We start from the raw sequence: 7,483 nt of genomic DNA on the forward strand, positions 1-7,483 counted from the left end.
TTGCGTGCGCTGCTGGGGTTGAGGCAAGGCAGCGTACTTGCTGCGGTTGCTGCGTTCGCTGTAGGAGGGCGGCTGCTGCAGAATAAGGGGTTGGTCATTGGCCGGGAGTGACGACGGTGGTTACAATCAGCGGCTGCAGTAGCAAAGGGTGCCACTATTTTTGTTGCTGCGTGGTGGTTGCTGCATACTCTATTTTTGTCGCACCACCAAAGGAGTTGGCCGGAAGGATCACGAGCGGTTGAGGAGAAGGCTGCAGTGGCTGGCAACAGCGGTGGTCGCTGGCCGGAGCGGAGCGTTGGCGGAGGAGAAGGAGGCAACGAGGGTCGCGGCCAGGACCGACGGGGGCTGTAGCAACAAAGGAAGCTCTGTTTTTGCGACCGTTGCAACGAGGGCTGCGGCAACCGACGGCTGCGGCTACATTCGCGCGGCCGAGAAGCAGCGGTAGCGGTGGAGAAGGAGGAGCCGGCGGTGTCACGGTTGGGAACAAGGGCAACCGGTGAGTTGCCCTATTTATGGCACTACGAATGCAGAGCAAGGAGGATCGGCTGCTGGGAGGCGTGCGGCGATCATCGCACGATCGCCCGTAGCGGTGATGGGTCGCCTGGGCGGCGACGGTGCTGGAGGGGAAGAAGAGTGCTAGAGGCGGCACGGCTGGTGGAGGCGCGACTGTGATTGACGAGGGGCTACGGCAACAGAGGAACTTTGTTTCTACAACCGTTGCAACGAGGGGCTGCGGCAACCGGCGGCTGCGGCTACGACCAAAAGTGTCACGCCCCTTAAAATATCGATAATATTAAAAAATTTTCAACACAAATCCATCCAGGATCCAATCACACATTTGAGGTCACTAAAAAAACATACAGATCAAATTTTCACCTCTATAATCTACAAATTTATAAACCCTGTGCAGTTCATAAACATACAACACATCGCTCGATGATTCATAAAATCTGAACCCAACTCACCAAAATAATAACCACAACATAAATTCACAAGTGTGGGAGTCTATACAGTCACAAAACCAACATTTATCAGAAGTTCATGTCATTACACGAATTAAACTTAACATTCCATAATCCTAAACATGAGAGGTCCTTTAAATTTATACAAAATCCACAAGTTTAGAATCATCGTTAATATTTCATTAGGTGCAGAGTGTGCTTATACAACAAAAACATATATGCTAATAAAGATCTGCCCAAAATCTTTTAGCTTTCCACTACCTCAGCCTAATCTTAATATTTAAGCGAGCGACAAGCTATCCTGAAAAATTTATACAACAACGGGGTGAGCATATAAAGCTCAGCAAGTGACTAACATATCCATGGTAAAAGAGGGCAATTTCCAAACAAATAAGGTTTCAAAATGCAAGGCAGAATATAATAATTCATAGACGTAATCTCATTAGGGCAGAATCACAAATGTCATCTCAATCAAACATATTTGGTTCATAACAGATGGAGTATAGGGTAATTGGAGCATATTAATAGCATATGAAATGTTCCGGAGCATATCAACAACATATGGAACATTTCAAAGCATAACAATAGCAAATGAAACATTTTGGAGCATATCAAAGGTGTACGAAATGTTTCGGAGTATATTAATGATAAATGAAACATTTCGAAACATATCAATGGCGTATGGACCATTTAGGAGCATTTCAAAGATGAATACGAAACAGAAGCTCAAACGTTGAATTTGGCGTTGCATTCATATCATTCTTATCCAGAGCATTTATAGAAACACATATCCAAAGCTCTGGATACCATATCAAACATATAGATGGTGAAGTGGGTCCATAACATAATATGGTACATCCATTTCTAAATGACCACCAAACATAAGTCTCCCATGTTTGGGAGCTCCATCCACCCACGTCTAAGTGAAGTCATAAGGGCCGGCAAAGCATCACAGGCTCTATGCATAACTCACTTCACCATTTCTAGCAAAGGTTCACAATATCCCACAAACACCAGAGTACAAAAGGATAGTATGAAAATGAATAGCACATATCGGAAGCACATGCGGAACAACAAAACGTACATGTGCTTTTACGAGTCAATACGAAGTAAATAATAATCTTTTACAATTGTATTCAAACTTGAAAGGAAATGAAAGCAAGAGCACATATGGAATCCAAGCAATTACATACAACTCAATTCAAATAAGAAGGTTAGATGAATTTGATATCCAAAGGAATGAAACTAGAATAGGCACATATCGAAAGCAAATGTTGAACAATGGGATATACATGTGCCTATACGAGACAATGTGATATAGCATTAACGTTACACAATATATTCAAGAATAAAAATAATTTATAGACAAGAGCAAACCAGAATTTAAGCATTAATATAAGCCTCAATTGAGTGAAGGGAACTGAATGAAATCTATTTCCAAACGAATGAAAACAGAAGATGCGAAATTGATCAAAGCTCGATTTCTGACAGAATTCGAGAGGCACATTGGATAAATACTTCAGATTGTCAATTATACTCCAATACCCTCAAGAAGGCTATTGTCAAAAGATATATCAATTTATTTTCTGATGAAATAAATTTTGTACGAATCAAGGTTTCCAACAAGGAGTTACCATTGATTTTGTAACCAAAGGTCAAAAACAAAATCACTGTTTTGCAGAATTCATAGGGTCGGGTTCAACAGATAACAGGATAGGCATTTGAATTCCAAATTTTTCAATCCATATGTCAAAAGAAAGGTCTACAAGTCTAGTTTCGAATGAATTTATTTTTGTGCAAATTAGAATTTCCAACAGGGACTTATAGGCATTTTTGTATCAAAAGGTCAAAAATTTTGATCCCTGTTTTGCAGCATCTATAGGCTCATTTGAAACAGACGTTTGGGTAAGTATTCTTTGTCCAAAATCTTTAAAATCAGTGTCAAAAGAAAGATATAAGAGTCTAAATTCAAACAAACTAAGTCATGTCTGAATCCACATTTGGTACTAAAAATTATAACTGAAACAGTGTATAGGGGTTAGTTTACCTAAAAAATTCCAAATCCATGGTTTAATGTCCAAAGAGAGAAATATCAGGTTCTAAGCAGAAATCTTTCAGAATCAATATAAGAACAGAGACTAATACTTCTGTAGGATGGTGTTAGAACACATACCTTTGAGAATTATGACCCCAATTGGGAAGATTTGAGTATGAAACCTCAAAGCCCCAAAATTTTCTTCTTCTTCTTCCCCTTTTTTTTTCTCTTCTTCTTTCTTTCTTTCTCTATTCTTCCACGCAGCTGCCTTCTCTGGTTCCTTAAGAACAAAGGCAGAGAGGCTTAAATGGTGGGATTTGTAATTTTATGCATTTTGCAGTTTAGTCCTTGTATTATTATATTTACGATTAGGTCCTCAGGGTTTACATATAGGTCCTCAAATTTTTTTTTTAACAAATCCCCCAAATCTTATGAATAAGTTCTCAGATTCATACTTTGGCTCTTTTATCAAATTTAAAATAGATACTTATGTTACAACTAGAAACTTATACGAAAATTCAGAAATGAGGGATGTTACACTCTCCCCCCCTTAAAAGAAAAATTTAGTCCTCTAAATTTATCATACCTCTATCGATGAAAAGATGGGGATAAACCTTTTTCATTTCCTCCTCTAGCTCCCAAGTTGTTTCCTCTCCAGAATGATGTCTCCAAATTACTTGAACTAGAGGGATGACCCGATTCCTTAGGATCTTTTCTTTCTTATCAACAATCTGAATGGGCTCTTCCACATAAGATAAATCTTTGCCGATCTCCATCAGCTCATACTTAATGATATGAGAAGGATCATATATATACTTTCTAATCATCGAAACATGGAATATATTATGGATATGGCACAACGATGGTGGCAAGGCAATCCTGTAAGCGATAGAACCAACCCTCTCAAGAACCTCAAAAGGTCCAATAAATCTTGGGTTTAACTTTTCTTTCTTCCCAAACCTTATAATGCCTTTGGAAGGAGAAACCTTTAAGAACACAAAATCTCCAACTTCGAACTCAATATCTCGTCTTCTATTGTCAGCATAACTCTTTTGACGCCTCTGAGCAGTTTTTAACCTTTTCCTTATAACTTGAATTTTCTCGGTAGTTTCTTGTACTTTGTCTAGTGCTAACAACTTTCTGTTACCAACTTGCTCCCAACATATAGGTGTTATGCATTTTCGCCCATATAAAACTTCATAAGGAGCCATCTGAATACTTGAATGATAACTATTATTATAAGTAAACTCAATGAGTGAAATATCTTTATCCTATTCACCTTTCCAATCCATAACAAAGGCTCTAAGCAAATCCTCAAGTGTTTAAATTGTTCTTTCTGACTAACCATCAGTCTGAGGATGATATGTAGTACTAAACTTGACTTTAGTGCCCATAGATTCTTGTAATCTTCTCTAGAATCTAGAGAGAAATCTGGAGTCTCTATCAGAGATGATCTCCTTTGGAATATCATGAAGTCTTACTATTTTATTGACATATAAATCTACAAGTCTATCAAGCGAATAAGTCATATTAATCGGTAGGAAATGTGCAGATTTTGTTAACCTATCAATGATAACCCAAATAGCATCCTGCTTTCTAGAGGTTCTAGGTAGTCTTGAAGCAAAATCCATGGTAACACATTCCCATTTCCATTCAGGAATATCTAAAGGTTGCAACAACCCTCCAGGTCTTTGGTGTTCTACTTTGATTTGCTGACAAGTCAAACATTTTGAAACATACATTGCAATTTCCTTCTTCATGCCTTCCCACCAATAATGACTTTGGAGATCTCTATACATCTTAGTGCTCCCAAGATGCATGGTGTACTTTGAAGTATGACTTTCCTTTAGGATTTGGTTCTTGATATCTGGTTCATTTGGTACACACACTCTATTCCCAAATCTCAATAGGTCATCCTTTATTACTTGAAATTTTGACTTCAATTCCTTTTCTAATTCATTCCTCAAGTAGATTAAACGTGGATCTCATAATTGTCCTTCCTTAATTTGTTGAATAAGATCATATTGCACTTGAATGGAGGCTATTAATATCATTGAGTCTTGCTCTTTCCTCATAGCATTCAAATCAAAATTTTCTTCTAATAACTTCCTTTGCTTCACGACCAAACTAGCCATAAAACATGTAGATTTTCTACTAAGAGCATCAGCTACCACATTGGCTTTGCCCGGGTGATAACGGATGGCACAATCATACTCCTTTAGAAGTTACATCCATCTTCGCTGCCTCATGTTTAAGTCTTTCTGAGTGAAAGTATATTTCAAACTCTTGTGATTAGTAAAGATTTCAAGTTGTCGGCCATACAAATAATGTCTCCAAATCTTTAGAACAAAAACAATTGCTGCCAATTCCATATCATGAGTTGGATAATTCAATTCATAACCTTTTAGTTGCCTAGAAGCATAAGCAATCACTCTCCCTTCCTACATCAAAATACATCCAAGGCCCTTTCTTGAAACATCAATATAAACTACAAATCCCTCACTACCACTTGGAATAGTAAGAATAGGGGCACTAGTCAATCTCCTTTTTAACTCTTGAAAACTTTGCTCACAATCATTACCCCATACAAATTTCACATTCTTTTTAGTGAGGTTGGTGAGAGGTTGAGCGATTCGAGAAAATCCCTCAACAAATCTCCTGTAATAACCTGCCATGCCTAAGAAGCTTCTAACTTCTGTTACATTTGTTGGTACATCCCATTCAACTACAGCTTCCACTTTCTTTGGATCAATAGATATACCCTTCCCTGAAATCGCATGGCCTAAGAAAGCAACTTCATTCAATCAAAATTCACATTTGTTGAACTTTGCATATAACTTCTTTTCTCTTAGTACGGACAATACATTTCTCAAGTGTTCCCCATGCTCCTGATTACTCCTTGAATACACCAATATGTCATCAATGAATACAATTACACATTCATCCAAGAGCGATTGAAATATCCTATTCATTAGTTCCATAAAAGCTGCAGGGGCATTAGTCAAACCAAAAGGCATCACCAAGAATTCATAGTGACCATATCGAGTTCTAAAAGCTATTTTTGGAATATCCTCCTCCTTGATCTTCAACTGATAGTAACCTGATCTCAGGTCAATCTTAGAGAATACTTGTGCACCCTACAGTTGACCAAACAAATCATCAATTTTGGGTATGGGATACTTGTTTTTGATGGTCACCTGATTCAACTGTCTATAATCAATACAAAGCCTCAATGTTCCATCCATCTTTTTAACTAACACTGGAGCACCCCATGATGAAATATTAAGCCAAATAAAATCCTTATTTAATAGTCCTTGTAGTTGCTTTTCTAATTCCACTTACTCAAATGATGTCATTCTGTAGAGAAGCTTAGATATTGGGATTGTCCCAAAGACCAAATCAAAAGCAAAGTCATGTTTTGAAGGTAATTCGGGCAAATCATCTTGGGATACATTAGGCAAGGAGATAAATCATGTTCAATACTTTCAAAATAAAGGATGGGCTGATCTAATATGCAAAAAGTGATCATTTGTTATATAACAATCCATACTGGTATAATAAGAAGATAGTCAATCCATACCAAATATAGTATCAAAATTCCAAATCTCTAGGAGAACTAAATCAGCAAAAAGTTCAAGTTCTTCAATAAAATCAAACAAGAGGACCAGATTCAAGTTCGTTATCAAAGAATCTCTAATGATTGTATTTACGTATAGCACATAATGCAGTGATCTAGGTTGAATGCCCAAGTGATAAGCAAAATATTACGAATCAAATTATAGATGGGACCCATGGTCAAATAAATATTTGCATTCTTTCATAAATATGCATAATACCTTCGACTACTAATTCAGAAGTTTTAGAATCATATTCAGTGATAGCATACACTCTGACATGGGCTAATGGTTTAAGAGGCAGTGACTCTTTCTTCTTATTCAAGGGGTAGTCTTTTATTTTATGATCCAACTTTCCACAAGCAAAATAGACTCCAGTCATCCAAAAACACAACTTGTTTCATAATTTAACTTGCAATTCACACGTGATTGAGTCTTTTGTAGTGAATTCCTTTTCAAATCCAACTATCTTGACCCTCTTGTTACCACTTTCTGATTCATTTCTAATCATATTTTTATTGGTAAACTTGTCCTTATCATTCTTGCCATTGATCTTCAAAAATTCTTTTCATTGTTCCCATTAATGATCAACCTCTACTTCCAATATAAGGTGGTAAAAGAAATCTTTTAATCATTGAAATAATTTTGTACATCAAATATCTTTTCCATTCGCATCATCCATTTTTCTGCCACCAACGAAATTAGGTTCACCACGCTTGTGCTGTGCTACTCTGATTTGATATCCCCGATCAACCCTATCATCCCACTTAATTAATAAGAAACAATTGAAATAGGAGGACCAAATTACCTCATCATCCTAGATTCCTAAAATGCATCAAAGAGAATTTTCACCAATCACTATAATTCACTAG

The sequence above is a fragment of the Musa acuminata genome, chromosome BXJ1-3, assembly GCF_036884655.1.
Source record: "Musa acuminata AAA Group cultivar baxijiao chromosome BXJ1-3, Cavendish_Baxijiao_AAA, whole genome shotgun sequence".
Lineage (NCBI taxonomy): Eukaryota > Viridiplantae > Streptophyta > Magnoliopsida > Zingiberales > Musaceae > Musa > Musa acuminata.